This window comes from Boleophthalmus pectinirostris, unplaced genomic scaffold, assembly GCF_026225935.1.
Source record: "Boleophthalmus pectinirostris isolate CB_2022bp ecotype Guang Dong unplaced genomic scaffold, ASM2622593v1 HiC_scaffold_2, whole genome shotgun sequence".
In the NCBI taxonomy this organism is placed as follows: Eukaryota; Metazoa; Chordata; class Actinopteri; order Gobiiformes; family Gobiidae; genus Boleophthalmus; species Boleophthalmus pectinirostris.
In genome coordinates this window covers 5,605,598-5,628,638 of record NW_026571152.1, presented here as the reverse complement: position 1 = coordinate 5,628,638, position 23,041 = coordinate 5,605,598, and the positions used below count along the sequence as shown (strand labels likewise).

Genomic DNA, 23,041 nt, shown 5'->3' with positions numbered 1-23,041 from the left:
GGCTGGGCCAATTGCAGTTTGAGACGTAGCCCCCACCCATAGTCTCAACCCAGCCATCTCTGCCTTGCTTCATACATTATCAATAAACTTCTTTGTTGTTGTCATTGTTGGCGTGGTCCTAGCTAGTGAAACACATTATAATGTCAAACGGGCTGATGTGGATCTAGAGTGATTATGTTTATATGTTGTAAAGTTGAGTTTATTTGTGCAGATTAGTCATAGCAATACTAATGATGATAATTCTAATATAAAAATGTTAATGATTAAGTGAAAATTGATAATTAATTTTCCCAATGATTGATTAAGAAAATGTTATTGCATGCCTGTCCCTAATCAAAGCTAGAAGTGCAGTGCTCTGATCTTTTGAACACCTTAGCTTCTCAAAGTGAGTCATTTTACTGTAGACAGGAAACAGCTAACGCACTGATGTGCCCGAGTCCGACCTGAGCCCCAACATAAGTTCTTAATATTTGTCCGAACCCCCCTCGGACGTTGGTCGGGTTTCCATGCTCTACTGGGACCCATCTCCAGATTTTGACCTTGTGTCTTCTGACCATCACATGAAGCCTTCTGCCCTTTCCTGTCTTTTCCTCTAACACTATTTGCAGCTCCATATAAGGCTGTAACCTCACATTCTCCATGATGTACTTTCACAACTATTTGAGTTCCGGTGCTGCTCTGTGATTGGCTGTGGCAGTGATGAGGTCGTAGTGCTGCTGGCGTCCTGACATGTGTGAATGGTGTTGCGTTGGTGTGTGCTGTGAGCCGGGTTTTGACCCCTGCACCTCTCCTGGTCTCACCCTGGATCCTGAAATAGCCTCATAGTGTCAGGTTGAAGTGGACACACTGTTACTGTTGTTTACCGCAGGCGCTCGCAGCTCTGTTGGCTAAAAGTCGTCTTAAAAGGTGCACTGTGTCAGTTTTTCTCTTTAATGCTCCATGGCGATGCATGTTTTTTGTCTCCCTGTAATGTGCCACAGTTTACCCACAGACTGTATGAAGAAGTGGACTAAGTGAATATGACGTCACCCACAGCGTTCAGCTTAAGCCAAATAAATCTCATCGAGGCCAGCAGTTATAGGGGCAGTGTTGGAGCTGAATTCCATATTTGGAATTCCGACCATGAGAACCAACCAAGCAGCAACCAAACAGCCAATCCAGAGTGAGACTGTTGAAGGTAACGCCCCTTCCCATTAGTTTAGCAGGGAGCGGACACATAGCAATGCTAAGTTGCATTAATTTTTTATGTTATTTTCTGATCTGTGTTATAATGTTGTTTCATGACCACAAACAGACCTGGAGTTTGGTTTTGTGTTAACCCTTCCTGACCGACGGTATCATATATGATATCTGGGAATACAAATGTGCATAACTTTACAACCATAAAAGACAGAAACTTGCTCTTTTTTCCTTGAAAATCTGGGACTTGCAGCATATTTCCGTCATGATCCTACGTCACACACACTGCGTGGTGATGTAGGAAAAACTAGTGTCCAATAGGAACTTTGTTTTCTGCCAAACTCATGCGCTTCATCCATTTTGATTGGCCCAATCTATGCCAAAGAGTGTAGTGAGTCATAATGGTCGATGCTCTGAGCGTCTGTGTTCGTAACAATTGAAAAAGCCGTGCTAAGTGCACTTATTTCTCAAATAAATGGCACATTATACAGCTTGGTCTGTGTAATTACATGATTTTCAAAATAAAAACCTGGGACATCCCCAGGTTTATGGTGGTTGGTAATGATAAAATTGTGAAACAAGTGCGTAATTAAGGAAAATTGTTATGCAGAGAAAATTCATGATGAACATGAGTTAGTATAGTCACATTTTCTTTGTGTTTTGGTCATTTTTAAGCAGATTTTCTGGAACACCTGGGACATTTCTTGTGTAAAACTGGGACAAATCACTGGTTTTGGATAAATGGGTTGGGACAGGGGACACAGGGCTCAACGTGGGGACTGTCCCGGATAAACAGGGACATCTGGTCACTTTAAATAATAAAGTATTATGTGTGAATGAAACAAAACACAACTCCAGGTCTGTTTTTGAGAAGAAAATGACAGTATAACACGGCTTAAAGTTCACAAGAGCCCATTTAATGTAATATTGGATGTTTAAACAGTGGACAGACAACTGAATTAATTATGAACTCCCTCTTTGCTATACATTATATATTTAGTTATATTATTATTATATATTTTTGCCAATAAGAAACATAATAATTATCAAGTGAGTAACGTTTTGTAATATAACGTCTAAAGTATAAAACATTTCATACATAAATGAGTCTTTTCTTGCGTCTTGTAGCAGACGTGTTTCTTATGAGATGCAGATGAGTTGTTGAATCCTGGGTGTGGAGTTCCTGCTCTTAATAACTGCTTTTTCTGACTCCTTCTGAGACCTTCCTCCATTTTGTCTTTTTAAACTGGGTCACCGTGACTCACCGGTTCCACCCCGATGTGAAATGTCGCTTATCTCTGCCTGTTTTTATAAACCCATTTTTTGCCCATTTTTCATCTAAACGTGACGTGTCTATGACCTCTTGCATAAAGCTTTTTTCTTCTTATTTAGGATGTTTTATTACCGTTTATATTTTTTGCTCTTTGTTATTATATGATATTGTGACGTGTGAGCTCCTGTGTCCAAATCATTTCCCTTGTCGCTCAATAAAGTTTGTCTAAGTCTAACAGACTAAAGCCAACAGAGTTTCAGATGTGGTTGAGGTTTGGGTTCTGAGTTCGCTGGATATTTTTGGAGATTTTTCATTTTGTTTTATGGGGAAAAGTGAAACTGATCACTCTGTACTTGATCTTTTTTGCCACATTTTTGAACAAAATACGTCTTGACCCAATACTGATCATAGACTGTTTAAAGAAGTGGACTAAGGGAGTGTGACGTCACCTGTAAGCGAAGCAAATTTGGAGCCATGTTCCATATTAGGAACTGATTTATGGACAAAATAGTGAATAAAAACACCAGGATCACGTAGAGTGGGTTAAAATTTATTTTTACTTCAAATTGAGGAGTCTGATGAGGGGCGATGATTTTTCAGTAGAAAGTGAATAGACGCATCATGAATTTCGGACTTCCTGTCATTGCGCAATTCATACTGGGAAGGACTTTCCGAAAAAGTGAGCATCAAACCTCCATGTTTGTTTTCCCAGTGGGATGCGTCTATTGACAAAGCCGATCTTTTCTAGTCTTTTGAACCATATCACCTTTGTTTCTGGTTCTGATATTGTCATATTTTAGTTTTGGGATTCGGACATCGTAATTGTGTGGTTGTTGGATCCTAACGGATCGAGAAACTTGTTTGCGAATTCCATAAATGCAAAAGTGAATCAGATGTGTGTGACTGCAAACCTCTGTTCAAACTGTTTCCCTTCCCAACAGAATTGAAAAATAGTGAAAGGTGAAGACGATGGGCAGTACTGATCCACAGGAAGGACCAAAAAGGAAACCTTTGACTGCCTAAATCATCTCGAGTTTGCAGCAAACATTTTGTATGTGGAGCGACAACAAAGCAAAATCCTGATCCCTTGCTCCACCTTGGTTACGAATATAAAAAGTCAACGCCAAAGCGAAAGGCACCAGCTGTTCACCAAGAAACACCTTCCACTGCAAAGAGACCAAGACTTAATGTTGCTGTAAAACCACAAGAACAAGAAAGTGCAGCTCAGTCTGTTTGTCTTCTGCACCTCTCGCTTAACAAACGGGATCCTGCTTTGTTGTCGCTCCACATACAAAATGTTCACTGCAAACTCGAGATGATTTAGGCAGTCAAAGGTTTCCTTTTTGGTCCTTCCTGTGGATCAGTACTGCCCATCGTCTTCACCTTTCACTATTTTTCAGTTCCATTGGGAAGGGAAACAGTTTGAACGGAGGTTTGCAGTCACACACATCTGATTCCCTTTTGCATTTATGGAGTTCCAAACAAATTTCTTGAGCCGTTTTCCACTGTTAGGATCCAACAACCACACAATTACGATGTCCAAATCCCAAAACTAAAATATGACAATATCAGAACCAGAAACAAAAGTGATATGGTTCAAAAGACTTGAAAAGACTGGCTTTGTCAATAGACACATCCCACTGGGGAAAACAAACATGGCAGTTCAATGCTCACTTTTTCGGAAAATCCTTCCCAGTATGCATTGCACAATGACCGGAAGTCCGAAATTCATGATGCATGTATAGAGAGAGAGAAAAATAGATAGGGAGGAGGAGGGGACGAGGGAGAACTGGGAGCAGATTAAGCAGCGTGAAGTGAAAGAGACGAAGCTAATGCCTTTTCACAGAGTTACAGAGAGACCACATGTGAGCTCTGGTCCTGACCCGGCATGACTCGGCTCTGGTCCTGACCCGGCATGACTCGGCTCTGGTCCTGACCCGGCATGACTCGGCTCTGGTCCTGACCCGGCATGACTCGGCTCTGGTCCTTTCACTCAAAGAATCAGCTCCTTTTAAATGTGCAAAGTCGTCTTATTTTGGAACAAGCTCCTGTTACTGTCAACTGCAGCTCACACTTCTCTATCGCCGTTCCTCTCTCTCTTTATCTCTCTCTCTTTATCTCTCTTCTTTCTCTCCCACCCTCCATTCTCCTCTCTCTTTCTCCTCTTTCTCTGTCTTCTCTCTCATCTTCTCTCTTCCGCTGTTGGGTAAGTTACGTCAAAACTGTAATGTGTTATTTATGACTTGTTACTGTCATTTCAAAGTAATTTGTTACATTACAATATTACTGCATTTAAATGTAAGGCATTATATTACTATTGCATTACTTTTGAGTTACTCTGATCAAAATAACTGCGAAGATGCTGAACTTTTACGCTATATATGTACTGAACCAGGACTAAACCAGGACTGAAACGAGGACTAAACCAGGACTAAACCAGAGCTGAACAGAGAACTAAACCAGGACTAAACCAGGACTGAAACGAGGACTAAACCAGGACTAAACCAGAGCTGAACAGAGAACTAAACCAGGACTAAACCAGGACTAAACTAGGTCTAAACTAGGTCTAAACCAGGACTAAACCAGGACTAAACCAGGACTGAAACAAGGACTAAACCAGAGCTGAACAGAGAACTAAACCAGGACTAATCTTGGACTAGAACTTGGAATCTAGGACCGCTCCTGAGACAACCTCGAGCCCATGGAGCAGGATGTGTGCAAGGCGTGATCGGGCGTCAGCTGCACTTCTCCCCGTGGAGCGTGGAGTTCTGCGTCGGTCCTTTCGCTCGCGTTTACCTGACGGTTTACACGGGCGCGTCTCTGGTGTTTCGTTGCTGCTGATATCGCGGTGATTTTAGCGAATTTGTATGAAGAAAAACCCCCCACTTCAATCCAGGTTTAAAAAGCATTGTAACGTACTGAAGTTTGTACTGAGTAAAATATTACAGTTTGTTCCCTGTAATGTCACATTACTGCGTTACAGCAAAAAGCAATGCATTACAGTTTTCATTACTTTTATAACACGTTACTCCCAACACTGCTCTCTTCTTTCTCTCCCACCCTCCTGTCTCCTCTCTCTCTTTCTCCCCTTTCTCTCTCTTCTCTCTCATCTCCTATCTCCTCTCTCTCTCCCCTTTCTTTCTCTTGCCTTCTTCCCTCTCTCTGCTCTCTCTCCCTCTCAACCCTTTCATTCTCCCCTCTCTTCCCTCAATCCTTATCTCTCTCTCTCTCTCTCTGCTCTCTCTGCCCTCTCTCTCCTCTCCCCCATCTCTTGCACCGCTCTCTCTCTCCTCAAATCCTCCTTCTCTCTCTGCCCTCTCCTTTCCCATCTTTTTCCTCTCACCATCTCTCCCCGAAGTCCTCCCTCTCTCTGCCCTCTCTCTCCTCTCCCCTCTCTCCCACCCTCCTCTCTCTCTGCCTTCTCTCTCCTCTCCCCATCTCTTTCAATGCTCCCTCTCTCTCCCCTACCTCTTCTCTCCCTCATCTCTTTCACCCCCTCTCTTCCCTCAAGTCCTCCTTCTCTCTCCCTACCCTCTCCTCTCCCTCATCTCTTTCTCCTCTTGCTGTCTCTCCCCCCAGTCCCTCTCCCTCTTTCCCCGTCCGTCCGTCCTCTCTCCCCTTCCACTCGTCTCTAAGCACACTTCCCTCCCTGTCTGTGATCTCATTAGTAAAATTAAACTCGTGTGTGTGTATCTGTGTGTGTAACGTAGTGAGTGTGTGAGTGTGTGTCATGTTGTGTGTGATATGATCTGTTTTGTGGTCACATACTTTCACTTCTTGTCATATATAGTTTCCACTGACTCGGGTTTTCTCTTAATGAACCTGTCAGTTAATGGCTGGAACATTAAGACGGAGGTCCTGCTGCAGTTCTCTTTATTCATTCCATAGTTTTTTGTTGTTTTTTTTCTCACCATTTACTCACCTTATTTTCAAGATGCCATTTTGCAAATCATCTCATGTCTTCTATATCATAATAAATGAAATGTGAATATGGCGAGACCAAATGTCGGGCCTTGTTTACGTCAATTTGTTGATCTTCCCGAAGCGGCACGCGTTCTTTCAGTCTGTAATATCAATATAATCCTCATTTGCTCACAGAAGTTTATGAAATCATATTTTAAATACTTTTTCAAGACAATTTTTCTTGTTCCCCATGCCCTTTAGCATCTGTAATTGTTGATTTGGGAAGAAATATTCATTATCCCCTTACCTGCTGCCATGAACATAATTTGTAAGCAGCACAACACAAGAAACTTAGCTACAGAATTTGTTCAAAAATCATTCAGAATCACTTTTAGGAAGCTCTTAACTATGTATTTCATTGAAATATGTCAGATAAAATCCTGAAGTACTGTATTTTCCGCACCATAGGGCACGCTCACAAGCCTCTAACCACATAAAAAAACAACTGCACACCCCACAATCCAGAGCGCCCTATACATGAATCCACTCGGGCCTCCCTGCATGACTTCGGTAAACTACAAAGCGGCACCACCCGTAAAGCAAACACACACTGATTTACGTGTACTTGGCCAAAAAAGAAACGCAAGTTTTTGTTATTATTGTGGTGATTCAAAATTGCCCCTAACTGTACATGTTGGGCCTCTTACTGTAATCAAAGAAGGAACACGATCTCTGGACATCAGTAGAGATTTGCTACGCTTGACTGATTCCAGTCAATGGCTTGGACAACAATACTGCACACAAAAGTTGTCAGGAATCACTCTTAGTGGACTTTTGCATCAGAAAACCAAGTTTTGGAGCTTGGAATCCACGTCATGTCATTGTTGTCTGATTTGGAGAGGGGTCGTGCTATCGGTATGCTGGATGCGGGGATGCGTATCCAAGAAGTGGTTGCAGCTCTCCATGCGCACGAGAGGACTCTGAGGACTTGGTACACGGATACAGGTACAGCAGACTGCGTAGCGGCAGACCACGCATCACAACGCGCGGCACTGGTGGAAGAATGGAGAAGGGTGCCACAATTCAGTATTCGACACCTGGTACAGTCCATGAGAAGGAGGGTCCTGGCTTGTATAGGAGGTTTTCAGTCATATGATCACAATGATGCGCGAATTTCAGGTGGAGGGCAGGAAGTGAAGACAAACACGACAAACACAAAGCTCTGGAGAACACAGATATGGAGAAGAGTTCTTATTGTAAGGATTTAGAGCCAGTAACAAGGCAAAAGTACGAGCAGTTAGTCGACAAATATATTGGGCGTGACCCTGATCTTATTGAAAATGAGAGAATTTTCAACCGAAGTAAAAGATTTGCCGACAATCGAGGCAGAGGAGATCACAAACTATTTAGCTCTTCAGACATCGTTCTACACCAGACAACAGATGAAGGCAAAGTACAAAAGTTTGGAGGCATAGAACTTTTTTTGTCAGTGGATGGGTCCTCAACCTTAGTGCAAAACGCCTAAATGATGATTATGGTTTGGTCTTCGCCGGGGTGAGTGTTTCTCTTATTTTATGTGTATAGACTGTTCTGGGAAAAACTGCAGTGTATCGGCAGTGACCTCTATCTGAACTATTTAATGTCAACAAACGTCGTTAGCCGTTAGTCGTTAGTCGTTAATGATTCCTTTAAGTTTAGGTAAACCACAAAAAACAATTTATCTTTGTAACAAACCTTTGTCGAAGTGTTCACTGCAGACACGAGCATTAGCGAATTTTGCTCCTCCCGACCGCAAACAGGTTTGTAATCCACTTTTTACGGCGTTGTTCTGTCAGCTTTTCCCATTTCTGACCTTTGTGGACGACTATATTCGGTACTCTAAAAAAAATCGCTTTTCCTTCTCTCGGTTAGAACGATTGGCACAGCCGTAAACTACACAACACATCGGCATTTTCCTCCAGTCAGTTCACTTCCTGCCCTCCATCTGATTTTGTGCTCTGACAAACGTAGCCCTGTGACGTCACGTGAAACCCAGCTATTGCAGCTATTACATTTTTCCAGCTTTTTTCAACATTGTTTTTATAATTATATATATTAAAATGCTATATAAATAGAACTTGTGTTTCTTTTTTGGTCAAGTATACTTACTTAGTTCTTCAGTTGTATTTTCTTGTTTCTTCTTTCAGTGAAACATGTAGGATTCTGCAGCACTGCGTTGTCATTTTGGTACAGATGAAAAAAGTACTGTAAAACATGTTTTGTTTATTGTGTTATTGATTTATTAGGCTCCCTGTGAGCTGCCCATTTAATTGAATCTCATTACTGTCCTTGTGGTAAAATAATGAATACAGTAATAACGAAATACTGGTATTCTTGTTCTTCATGTATTCTTGTAGTGAGTGGGGTTGCCTTTCCACAGAGCTGACTTGATCTTGCTATGCTTGTGTCCATAGGTGGCGGGCCCTAGACCAGAAAAGTTACATCTAAACCATCTTACTGTATGCCATTTTGAGAACTACAACAGTAAGTCACATGTCATGTTTATCTGCGTTGCATCAGTCAGACTTTTGGCACACTCCTTTGCACTATTTGCTGTGTTAACTCCTCAGTCTGGCTCTGATCCGTCAGTAAAATGAGCCCGGCTGTTTTGGTGTAGCACTGTCAAAGAGCTGCTCATGTTGAGAGTGACACGATCCTCTTCTCAAACGCTCAACACAGACAACCTCTCACCGAAGATCTGCCTCTCTGCTCCTGGCTACTGATGTGACGTTTGTCTTTCTAATTTGAATGCATTTTTGATTTGTACAGATAATTTCACTGTTCCCTGACATTTTGCAGTTGCAGTTTTATGAGTGCAGTTTGGGTCATATACTTTATATCAGATCATACAGGTGCTGACATGTTTTGAGCTTTTGCCAGTTTCAAGCGATTCCCATTTTAGATGAGTAATAGATGTACAGGGCATGTCTGTAGTTCAGTGGTTCTGATCTTGGAGTTGGGTTGTGAAGATTTCATTGGGGTTGCCAGATTATAAAAGGAATATGACAGTGTATGCAATGGTCTTAAAGAAGGCTGGACACCCTTCAAATGCAGTGCTGAATGTAGATATCATTTGTTGTCTAGGCATATGTCAAGAAACATTAGACATAAAGCAGGCATATTGTTTTTGTGTCCGCTCTATAGTGATAATTTATGACACGTGTGGATTATAAAGTTATAATGTGCACATTTTAAATCACAAAATTCATCCAAAATGACTTAATAAAAGAAACAAGTGCAACTTTTGTGTTAGGAAACTGTGGTTCCCAATAAGAACTGAAACACCATCGCAACAAAGAGCTGTGAAGTTGTTCGATGGATAGCTGCAGATGACACTAGTGAGTAGCACTTTTATTTTTATTTATTTTTTTATACCAAAATGACTACGTGATGCTTCCAAATCCTAGTCAGGCGCCACCTAGTGCCTCTGCTCAATTTCATTTCTCTTCAGCGACTAGGTCAGGAATCAGAATACACTAGATGGTTTGCAAGAACCCCGGAAGTTGTATATCGCGCACTGACCAATCAGTGAAGAGCTGTGAAGCCATGACGTCAAACTCGTTGCAACAGTAAACAAAGCGGTCGAGATGGATGTAGACGAAGTCAAGGATTTAAAGTTGAAACAAAAAGAATGTTTGGTGAATTTTATCAAGAGGAAAGATGTTATTGTCCTTCTTCCTACAGGATTTGGCAGATTACATATGTCATGACCAAATAGCAGCGATTGGTTGAATAAAAAAGTACCAGCCTACCGCCAAGCGAATGAATCCTAATGCTGCGAGGTCTGAGGCTGATGAATCAGGCTAATTAAATCCTGTCTGAAATCAGAATCCAAAAATTGTATTGGTGAATTAAATAAGTAGAGAGCAGGGGGGGTGTTAAAATAGAAGTTGATGCAGCAAAATGGCAAAATGGCATCTTGAAAATAAGATATTTAATATTATTCCAACAGGCACAAATCACTCCAAATACAACTTCAGGTGAATAAATGAGAAGGGGGAACAACTATAACATGGTTAAAAGCTCGATTTTGCAGAGTTGGTCTGATTTAAATCTGCTCTATCATGGGAAGTCTATTTTTTGTGTTTGGGGGTCGTGATTAAAAAAGATTGCTGCAGTTTCAGTTGGCCCTGGCCCTCACTGGGGTCTGTCCTGATCCAGCTGGATGAAGGGATGAGGGGACGAGTGGATGAGGGGATGACATGTCCGTCTGAGAATGGCCCTGAGCAGACATGATGAAAAGAAGGAATGGAACGCCTGAATCAGGAGGGAGGAGCTGCTCTGCCACGATACCAGCTCCGGCTACAGAAGTATTATGCTGCTTTTAGGTTTGGGTTTGGGTTTAGATTTAGATTTGGGTTTGAGTTTGGGTTTAGGTTTGGGTTTGGGTTTAGGTTTATATCATCTCCTCATGAAGAAGTTCATCTTGAAGCAGTGGTCAGTATCTTTAACAAACAGATGTGACAAATGACAAAAGAAAAACTTGTAGAACTGGACAATATAGAATCACTCAGACTTGACACCTGCACAGTCAGTCCTTGTTCTTAATACATTTTATGGAGCAGTTTTTATACCTGTTACTTTTACATAAGAGAACCCTGTACCTCTTCCCAGAAGCAGGAACTCAGATTGTGTGTTGAGGACAGGAGATGATCTGATGGTCTTCAGAGTCTGTTTCACTGTCCATGATTTTACAGACAGTTTGACCAGTCTAAGGATGTGACATTTATATTTGAGAGTCGTGTTTCCAAACCAGCTGACTCTTCCATACCTTAGCACAGACTCTATTCTAGCTCTGGTATCTTTATGTTTGTCTAAATGTTCGTTAATAGGCCTTGTTCCCTCTTATCTTAAATGAATAATACAGTGTCAAAAACAAATGACTTAAAGCATTAACACATGATGAGTTTATGAGGTATTCAGATGACTTCATAGTGATTCACACATGAACACTGTGAGTGTAATTCTCTGAGGAACACTGAGGAACACTGAGTCACACTCTGAGCTCACTAATGAAGAACCTGCATTCATCACAGTTACACACTTTTCATCATGAACTCATGTTCAGTGAACTGGATGTAGTCCACACACTGACATATTAAAAAGGTATTACAATCACAACTGAACCTGAGTAAACCTGGATCTGTTATCTGTCTCTATTCTTCTCAGTAAATGGACAGAATATTGTATCAGAGGCTTTGGTTCATGGTTGGTGCAGGTGTTGGGGTTTAGGGAGTGACTCTTCAGATCAGAGCGAGGCATTTTAGGTTTAAATCAGACCCATTGTGTAAAATCGACTTTTCAGAGCTTTTAACAATGTTACATGTTTCTTCTTCTCATTTACTTTCTCAAAGTTGTATTTGGAGTGATTCGTGTGTCTTTGAGTCATCTTTAATTGCTTATTTTCAAAACCCCTGTTGTAACTAGGGATGTCCCGATCACATTTTTTTGCCCCCGATTCCGAGACTGAGTCATTTGATTTTGAATATCTGCCGATACCTAGTCCTGATCCGATACTTCTGTAAAACATTATGAATTGAACTAAGAGCAAAGAATAAGATCCAGGATCTATGGGGGGATCAGATTGTATTGATTTCAATGTGTAGTATTTGGGCTGAACTTGTGAAAAATCAAATGTCCAAAACTTAAATTTTATTAGCTGTGGGCTGTGTGTCCTGTGTGTGTTGTGTGTTATATACGTATATTATTTATCCGATACAAAATCGGATAATGTCTGAGTCCGGATTGAGTCTGCAGTCACGTGATCTGCACCAATTTCCGATCACATGATTGGATTGGGACAACCCTAGTTGTAACTGCCATCAGCATACATCCACTGTGACGTACTTACTTTGTTCTCCAATTTTACTTTCTTAATCTGTGATACATGCAGGATTCAGCAGTGTTGTGTAGTCATTTTGGTACAAATGAAAAAAAATACTAATGCTAATGTGAATCTACTGCTATCCATCGGAGGGGCAACAACCTCAAGACTTTTTGTTATGATGACGTTTACGGGGACATCAGCTCCCATTGGACACCACCCACAGTCATTTAAATATTATGCAAATGGTAACATAATAGTTCACAGTTAGATACTACTAGAATAAAGCTGTATAGCAGACACAAACACTACAGATTTAAACCAACTGGATTTCAGCACGGAAACTTCACTGTGAGATTTACATGAGGCTCATTCTGCTTTCTGATTGGGTGTTTTGGTTGTCCGGATGATCCAATTATGATATAAACAACTTATTCATTATGTCCAATGATTGTTTTGTAAACAGGAATGAATCTGCATTACAGTTGTTATCAGTAAGCTCTTTATTTAGTTTCAACATGTTTGAATCTTTTCTTCTTTTCTGGTCATGTTTATGCAATTTAAAATCAAAATCTTACACATGGTTCATTTAACTCATGTGCCATTACTGTTTTAAGCGTTACCAGTATCAGGGCTTAGTTCTTGAACTGTGGCGACATGTCAGTAGAGTAAATACATGCTGCAGGATGTATGTTGTTTTTGCAGGTTGTTGTGTGAGCTCTTGGGCCCATATGATCCTGTGCTTTACTGTGGGACCAGGTGGGAGTCCTGCCCGGAGACTGGCACTGAGCCATGAGATCTGGGCCAGAGGGGAACCACCAGAAAGAGGGAGGGAGGAAGAGGTGTGAGTGACAGGAGCAGAGGCACAGTCTGATGAGCCAATGATTGCTGCACTGACCACAGCCTAACAAGTGTGTTCTGCTGAAGGGAGCGTACAAAAGAGCGGGCAGCACAATGAGACGTCATGCTGTGAGAGATTATCGGCCCTGAGTATAGCTTCAAGGCGGTGCTGTCGTTCAGTTTGGATGTTGAAGGAAATTATAAATAAGTGTTCTGCTTGACTTGAATCACGACAAGAAGACCTACTGTGCTTGTGTCTGCTCTATAGTTATAATCTATAACCCCCGTGGATCTTTATGTTGTAATTTGCACATTTTAAATCACATTATTCATCTAAAACTAACCCTGTGTTTGATTATCTTCCAACTCTCACTTGGACCTAGGGCTGTTGCGGTTAGGGAATTTCTCCTGTGGTGTGGTATAGTGGCTCAACAGCATGGTATGCAGTGATATCGCACCCCCTCCCCCATCCCACATCCCCCAGAGTTAGAATATTTCCAGCTGCACAGGAAAACTCTCTCTGATGATGTGCTTGTTGCGTAGATGCACATGTACCTTGGTTGTCGTGTGGATACAGCGTGTGTAGCGGAAGAAGTAACATTTGGCTTTGGAACAAGTGCCGCATCTCTCCAGCTCTCACTGTGGCAGCTCGGGTCACAGTCTTGCTCCAGGTCGGGTCAGAGTCCTGCTCCAGGTCAGGTACCCGCGGACTTAAGAGAGGGAGCCCTTAGCACAAGCACGCGGAGCAGGTGTCTGCAAAGCACGATCGGGCGATGGCCGCACTTAACTCCGCGCGGCACGGAGCTGCTGCGGTCCTTTCACCTGCGGTCATCAGACGGTCCTGGATTAGCCCTTGGTTAGTCCTGGGTTAGTCCTGGGTTATCACGGGCACAGGTGGGAACAGGTGGAGCCGTCCAGGACTCTGGGTCGGGTCACATTGGTCACGTGCGGTGATTGCAGTACTAAGAGGCCCACCGCGGTGCATGGTGGGCCTCAGTACTGCGGTGATTAATTTTTGCAGTTATTGCGACAGCCCTACTTGGACCTCGGATTTGCCGTCACATCCGAGCTTGAAGTGTATTATTATGTTTGGTGTATCGGACTATTGTTTCTCTTCCATTACAACCTTAGGGACATGTGTGCCTGTTAAATCAAGTCTTTGTTCAATATTGGCCTCACCACAACACCGACCACCAAACCCACAGGCAGTGATACTTGTGATCACTAAAAGTAGAAGCTCTTTGGCATTTTCTTTTTGTAACGGTAGCTCACCGGAAGAAAAAGGTTGGAGACTGCAGCTCTAAATACAACTTGAAATGTGTAAATGAGAAGGAAACATCTATGACATGGTTAAAAACTCTGTCTGCTTTAGGTCTGCTTTAAAATCATTTGGATCCTCCACCTGCATATCTCCATGGATGTTATTGCTTTGACTGTAATGTTCCAAAGTCTGACTTATCCATCTCCATCAAGTCTAATAAGTGGCACCATCATAACAGGTCAGATCTGTGGAGAGGTACGGAGTTTAAAAACAAAGTGGAGCACTTCCTGTATCACCACATGATATCACAAGATCAAATGGACTGTTTTCTGTTTGAGAGAAAAAGTCAACCTAAATATGCAGGGTTTGTGTGTTAAGCCGGGAAATCCGTGTATCTTTCATTCATTTGTTTTTCAATATAAAACCAAAAATAAGAAAAACAAAAAAACAACTTTTTTCTTATTTATTTGTCTCCAAAACTAAAATGAACAAACGAATAATGGATAATGATTCTGGGACTGGAACAGGACTGGTCCCGGTCTCAGTCCTGATCTCAGTTCTGGTCTCATTTCTGGTCTGGGCCCAGTCTCAGTCCTGGTCTGGTCCTGGTCTCAGTCCTGGTCTCAGTTCTGGTCTGGTCCCAGTCTCGGTCCCAGTCTGGTCCCAGTCTGGTCCCGAACCCAGTCCCAGTCTCAGTACCGGTCTGATCCTGGTCTGGTCCCAGTCTGGTCCTGGACTCAGTGCTGATCACCCGTCAGACTACGCAGGCGCATCTCAAACACAAAATCGAAAACTGAAAAAACTAATCATTATCCGTTTGGTTTTGGAGACAAATAATGAAGAAAATAGTTGTTTTTACATTTTCTTACTTTTGGTTTTATATTGAAAAACGAATGAACGAATGATACACAGATTCCTGGAGTACACTGTGCAATTTTTGACCCTTTTTGAGCCGACTTTTGGCTTAATCGTGTGTCGTGCTTCGTGTAGTATACAAGTGGTAATGAAAACCGATTAATACCTCATGACCAGCTCCTGATCAACAATTGTAGGTCACAAGAAAATCAAACCTGTCTCCTCTTGAAAACAGGAATCATGAGCTGTGAACTTTGAAACCTTATGATTTGGTCGTAGTTTTGAGAGAAACCATCCAAAATATCGCAGTATACATCCAGCAATTAATATTAACATGTGTGAATGAAACAAAACACAACTCCAGGTGTGTTTGTGATGAGGAAACTACATTATAACATAGATCAGAAAATAGCGTAATATGTACCCTTTAAAAGTCACCACTTAAGTGTGTTATTTCTTGAGGTGGGCTATTGTGAGCGGAGGTTCTATTTTTAATTTCTCAGTGTGGACAGAAACCTGGACCAGTGTGTTGTGGGATCAAAGGGAATTGTTGGTTTTTCCTTGGATGTTCTTTGGGGGAGGGTCTCAGCCTCTGCTTCACAGTACAGTACAGAGTATATATACTTCGTAGCTGTAAGCACTGCTCTATCTGAGGCTGTTAGACTTTAATCTGAGCTTTATTTTTAACACAATCTGATCAGTATGAGCTGATTTAGTTGGAACTACAACAGGTGAGATGATTTGTGCTGTTAACTGATACGATACATACCTCGATACATAGGCCATGATGTGATACATACGTCGATACAAAGGCCACAATATGATACATACCTCGATACAAAAGCCACGATATGATACATACCTTAATACAAAAGCCACGATATGATACATACCTCGATACATAGGCCACGATACGATACATACCTTGATACATAGGCCACAATATAATGCATACCTCGACAGAAAAGCCACGATATGATACATACCTCGATACATAGGTCACGATGCGATACATACCTCAATACATAGGCCATGATGCGATATATACCTTGACACATAGGCCACGATGTGATACGTACCTCGATACATAGGCCACGATGCGATACATACCTTGATACATAGGCCACGATATCATACATACCTCGATACATAGGCCACGATATGATATGCACCTCAATACATAGGTCACGATACGATACATACCTTGATACATAGACCATGATGCGATACATACCTCGATACAAAAGCCTCGATATGATACGTACCTCGATACATAGGCCACGATGCGATACATACCTTGATACATAGGCCACGATATGATACATACCTTGATAAATAAGCCATGATACGATACATACCTCGATACATACGCCACGATATGATATGCACCTCAATACATAGGTCACGATACGATACATACCTTGATACATAGACCATGATGCGATACATACCTCGATACATAGGCCACGATATGATACATACCTCGATACATAGGCCACGATACGATACATACCTTGATACATAGACCATGATGCGATACATACCTCGATACATAGGCCACGATATGATACATACCTCGATACATAGGCCACGATATGATATGCACCTCAATACATAGGTCACGATATGATACATACCTTGATACATAGACCATGATGCGATACATACCTCGATAACATAGACCACGATACGACACATACCTTGATACATAGGCCACAATATAATAATACCTCGATACAAAAGCCATGATATGATACATACCTCGATACATAGGCCACGATACGATGCATACCTTAATACATAGGCCACAATATAATACATACCTCGATACAAAAGCCACGATATGATACATACCTCGATACATATACCTTGATACATAGGCACATACAATACATACCTTGATAACATAGGCCACGATACTATACATACCTCGATACAAAAGCCTCGATATGATACATACCTTGATACATAGGCCACAATATGATATGTACCTTGATACATAGGCCAGGATATGATACATACCTCAATACATAGGCCACAGTACCATACATGTGTGAATGAAACAAAACACAACACCAGGTCTGTTTTTGAGGAGATAAGAACATTTTAGGACCTTTCAAAATGTGAACTTTGAACAGAATCCTACTATCTAAAAATAAACTTAAAATCAGATCATAATATTTAAAAAAATGCTGCAGCGTTCGTGTTCAGAACGGAGAAAGGAAGCACACAGAAGAATGTATATGAACAGTGTATGTGTGTATGTACCCTGGCGTGATCGTTCCTCACACGTCTCACACCTCGGGCTGATTTTAGGAATGCACCTGCACCACAGCTCACGTGATCAGACCTGAGATCAAAACCCAGCTCACCTCTTTCATTATTTATCAGTTGAGCAGATGGAGAAGAAGAAAAAAAGAGCACTTATTAACGAGGGACGGGGTATTAACTGCTAACATGTCACATATTTAAAGGGCCCATCTCATGCAAAGTAACACTTTACACATTGTATCTTCTGCACATATAGATGCACAGTTGGGGTTTTGGAACATCTATTACACAATAGTTATGAAATCTTACTGATTTCTTGGAGGCAGTTACAGACCAGGAACTATGAAAGGCCGACTATTGCTCATCTCCCCGCCCGTCCTGAGAAAGCACAGGCTCCGCCCTCCAAATGTGAAGTAGGCTCTAAGGGAGGGGGAGACAGAATTGGGCAAACTTGAATCCTATAATAACCTTAGTTCAAATGAGGTCGTCATAATCTGTACAGGCTCCCACTATACATCAGTGGTCGTAATGACTGAGGTGTAAGGTGTATTTGCCATTTTGTTATCATGCAGAAGCCTTGAAGACAACTCACTAGAATAAAATGATGCCCTAAGTCTGTTGTTACTATCCATGTAATATCGTAGGACTACGTAACGGGCTGAAATCATCCAAATGATTCTAGTGATGGAGCATGGAATTTAAAGGGCCCATCTCATGCAAAATCAATTTTTCAGAGCTTTCTACCTTCTAAGAGTGATGTGTGGGCCTTGGATATGTCGCCGCAGTGGTTTTTAGATTGATTCTGTGTTTTTTTTAACAAAGTGCAATGTATTTCTGCCACCCTCCCACGTGACAACGAACTAAAGCTGCTACAACGATGACGCGGCAGATACACCTATGACACGTTTGACCCCTCCCCGCTCCCCCACCTCCGCCCCCCCTCCTCCCCACATCAGCTGACAATTCCCACATGAACACCTAAACATAAACGACAGCATAAGCTCATTGTTCTATACTGCAGTGAACACGATATAATAAGTTTATCTACTAATGTTTATTAATACTTTACCAATCAGTAATGTTCAGCTGATGTCGACGTGGTGCTTGAGCTTCGTGCATCTCAAAGTTCTCGTACGATTCCGGGTCCAACACATGTGGCTGAACGCGCTGTATCTCCATGATGAATAAAAGTTTATTCCTACCACTATCAGGGTGCATGTCTGCCTCCCTGAGATGGGCGGAGGAAGGGCGGCTCACTCAGAGCCTACGTCACGTTTGGAGGGCGGAGCCTGTGCTTTCTCAGGACGGGCGGGGGGAGGAGCAATAGTCGGTCTTTCATAGTTCCTGGTCTGTGACTTTCTCCAAGAAATCAGTAAGATTTCATAACTATTGTGTAATGGATGTTCCAAAACCCAAATTGTGCTTGTTTATGTGCAGAAGATACAATGTGAAAAGAGTTATTTTGCATCAGATGGGCCCTTTAAAACATAGTAGAGCACTTCCTGTATCAACACATGATGTCACAAGAACAGTGTTTCAGTCTGATAGAAGAACTCAGCCTAAATGTGCTGGGTTTGTGTGTTAAACATGTGTGAATGAAACAAAACACAACTGCAGTCTGTTTGTGAGCAGATCATAAAATAGTGTAATATGGGCACTTTTAGCAATATACAAACGCACAATTTTGTAATATTTGGACTTGGGTGTGTAGTTCTCGTGTTGCTCTGAAATGTTGACTTTTTGACAGTGCACATTTCAAAGCTCTTTGGGTTCGTGGAGTTTCCTGGTTGAAACTTAATACAAGTCTTTAAACACAGCTTAACACCAGCTATGAGCAACCGACCTCATTCATTCCTGAGTCTAAGATTTCATTGTTTTTCTGTGTGCTGTCTCAACCTCTGGTAATTCCCACACTTACCAAGAGTATCAGTGAGTGAACTCAGCACAAGTGTAATTTGGTACATTAGTTTATAAATGATTTGGCTGCAGCTTCTGAGAGCCTGCACCAAACAGAATAGCTGTATATTGTGTTGTGAACATTAGCTTTGTGTATCTGTATAGTTTCAGGTTGCAGAGTGTTCAAAGGTTTTACCATAGATTGTATAAATGGTAACGGTACAAAAATCATGGTTACATATACATATATACAGAAAACATTTGAAAACTACAATAAAAACACCAAGATAACCTGACTCGCTCGTACTAAATGCAGGGAGAAGAGGTGAGTCTTCAATCGAGTCTTTTTTTGGTACATTATAAGAACAAAATGCAAAACCATTTACTTGTTGTTTATTTGTGTTTTTATTAAACCAACAATTTGTTTTAACATTGTACAAACGGGAAAATAAGATAAATGCAAAGTGCTGCTTGGAAATACTAATAATTTACATAAAATATTCTCAAATGAGCAACAAATGTATGAAATGTTATAAAAAATAATAATAAATTCCTTGTAAACAGTAAACAAAACTTTTCAAAAAGTAAAGCACAGCACTAACACTTCCAGCATCAAGTTTTACTCAGTCTTCATATTTTTGGCCAGAAAAAACAACTTGTCCACATTGTCTACAGCAGGGGTGTCAAACTCATTTTGGTCCGGGGGCCGTATCCAACCTACTTTGATCTCAACGGGGCCGGATCAGAAAACTCATGGCATATGTACCTCAAAAATGGCAATAATTTCAAATATTTGTGCAGAGAAACACAAATCTGTTACAGAAATCTTTTTTTATTATGAACAACCTGAAACTTTAAGAAAAATGCAATTTCAACACAATGTTTTAACATGAACTTGTATGTAAATAGGAATAAGTCAGTTTTTCTTGGAAAATCCTGCACTCGGGGTACACTTTTCTCATTTTGGACATTTTTCTAATGAGGGTGTCACGGTCAACAGTCAAAACGATCGTCCTTTAAGAGCGTTTGGAAAGAGGCAAGTCTTCATTTGCCTCCCGGGCCGTATGTTTGACACCCCTGGTCTATAGTATGTGCAGATCTGCTGCAGTTACAACTTCCCCATTGGCTGAAAACACCCTTTCGCTAGAGATTCTGTGCCGGCGAAAGTCGAAAGTGAGGACCTTAGTTTTGTGTTGATTCCTGTGGTTCGGAGGCCTCCCCACACCAACTTTGTCCCCCATGTGTCAAGGCGGCTGCCCTAACTATAAAGTGCTGCGGAGAAAAACTGCCCCAATCACGGACGAGTTCCTTCATGAATATTTAAGAGCCGAGTCTTGTGTGTAGCTGCACATGTAGTGGTGGAATATAAACTCACTCGTGCACAGCCCTGCACTGAACCGAACGTCCTGTACCAAAACGGTTCGGCACAAATACATGTACCGTTCCAGCCCTAATAAATGGACACAGCTAACCCTCGGTCGCATTCCAAATAAAATTGTGTATGAACGCTCTTCTGCTCCATCGTTCCAAGTCACTTTGTATTGTAAAACCACTACCACTGCTGCTGTCAGACTCCTCATTTTGGTCTTTAAATGTTTAATACGAACATGATTCTGGCATTTTTCTTTTGCAATTTTCATAAAACAAAATATGAACATTAAAAAAAATATCTGTCGCCTTCTTTCCCTGCGGTCGCTCCTGATAGCATTGGTAACAGGTTTGATTGACAGCATTGCTAAGTGCCCGCTCCCTGCCAAACCAAAGGGGGCGTTATCTTCAACAGCCTCGCTCCGGATTGGCTCTTTGGTTGCTATGATACTCGCTGTCGGAATTCCAAATATGGAACTCTACTCCAAATTCGCCCATATAACTGCTAGCCTTGACAAGCTTCAGATCTTAGTCAGTTGGGTGTTTATCTTTGCTATTTTTAAGTAAACTCGAACATCCCACAGCTTGTTTTTATAGACAAGGATTCAAAACATTCATAAATCGCTAAGTGTGGAAATTCTCAATCAAACTAGTCTTCAATTCTAGATTTGAGCTTTCCTGCAATAATAGGATTCCGTTCAAAGTTAATTTTAAACCTTTCCCAAAGAATTGCCAAAAAGACTCAAATATGAAACAAGAATCTGACTTCAGAACATGTTTGTACAGACCTAAAGTACAGGCTTAGTGTTTTTTTGCTTAACAGCTCAGGAGGTTTTGTTGTTTGTGAAGGAAATTATGGTACTTCCAGAAATTGCAGCCTTGGTGATTTGCTAATTGCTTCCATTCACACAGCGACTTCGATTCAATTCCGATTAGTCTTACAACTATACAGCCCTACAACAATACGCAAGTTTGAATTTACAAAAGAATATTGTATTTTCAACACAAAATAACGGTAGTTTTTTTAATACTACCATGTGGTCTTCTACTAACCCTGGTGTAGATCAATTTACACTTCCATAAACTACTAAAATAGGACTAAACCAGGACTAAAAGACAGTGTTGGGGAGTAACAGGATTACATGTACTGGCATTATGTAATCAGAGTACAAATTATGAGTAATTGTATTCGGTTACAGTTACTGTTTCCATGAGTGGTAATTGGATTACAGTTACTTTGTTGAAATAAATGGATTACACGGAGGTGCTTTCCTGTTTTCATATTTTGGGCTAAACCAGGATTAAACTAGGACTAAAACCAAGACTAAAACCAGAACTAAACCAGGACTAAAGCAAGACTAAAACCAGGATTACACCAGGACTAAATTAGGTCTAAACCAGGATTAAATCCAGAACTAAAACCAGGACTAAACCAGGACTAAATCCAGGACTAAAGCAGGACTAAAGCAGGACTAAACCAGGACTAAGGCAGGACTAAACTAATACTAAAACCAGGACTAAAGCAGGACTAAAGCAGGACTAAACCAGGACTAAAGCAGGACGTAAACCAGGACTACACCAGGACTAAAGCAGGTCTAAACCAGGACTAAAACCAGAACTAAACCAGGACTAAAGCAGGACTAAAGCAGGACTAAACCAGGACTAAACCAGGACTAAGGCAGGACTAAACCAGGACTAAAACCAGGAACTAAACCAGGACTAAACCAGGACTAAACCAGGACTAAACCAGGTCTAAACCAGGACTAAACCAGGACTAAAACCAGGACTAAATTAGGTCTAAACCAGGTCTAAACAAGGACTAAACGAGGTCTAAAACCAGGACTAAACTAACAGTAGGGTGGATATAATTGAAAGCAGCAGTGATCTCATATAGAAATAATTTCTCTATCAATATTTTTTATATGCTTATGTAAAGTCTGGGCTTTTTATTGTCTTTTAGCAGACAAAACAAAATATCTCATGTTCAGATTTCCTTGTCTTTGCTTCTCTACAGCAAACAGTTGTCTGTTCATGGAGACTTGGGCTCAACAGACAATTTGAAGAGAACGAACTAAATGCAGGATATGTTTGCTACATCCATGTAGTTTTAAAAAGCATGACAATATCAAGTAATCCAAAGTATTCAGATTACATTACTCACTTTAAGTAATTTAATGGATTACGTTACAAACTACATTTTGGGGTATGTAATCTGTAATCTGGGGAATATATTTTAAAAGTAACCTTCCCAACACTGCTAAAAGAAGACCAAACCAAGTGTATACAGAATGGGCACAAACCAAGACCAAAAAAGTACAAAATCTATCAAATG

The 23,041-nt window shown here is 41.2% G+C and overlaps 1 protein-coding gene across 2 annotated transcripts in view; it reads left to right on the top strand.

The window, feature by feature from the left end:
• peak1 (pseudopodium-enriched atypical kinase 1) overlaps positions 1-23,041 on the top strand; it is a 227,674-nt gene that overhangs the window by 29,921 nt on the left and 174,712 nt on the right. The window contains exon 2 of one of the 2 annotated variants that reach the window (XM_055155510.1): positions 8,809-8,878. The exons of the other annotated variant lie outside the window; for it this stretch is intronic. The gene's annotated coding sequence lies outside the window, so the exon portion shown is untranslated. The remainder of the gene's footprint in view (positions 1-8,808; positions 8,879-23,041) is intronic. 2 annotated transcript variants of the gene reach the window in all.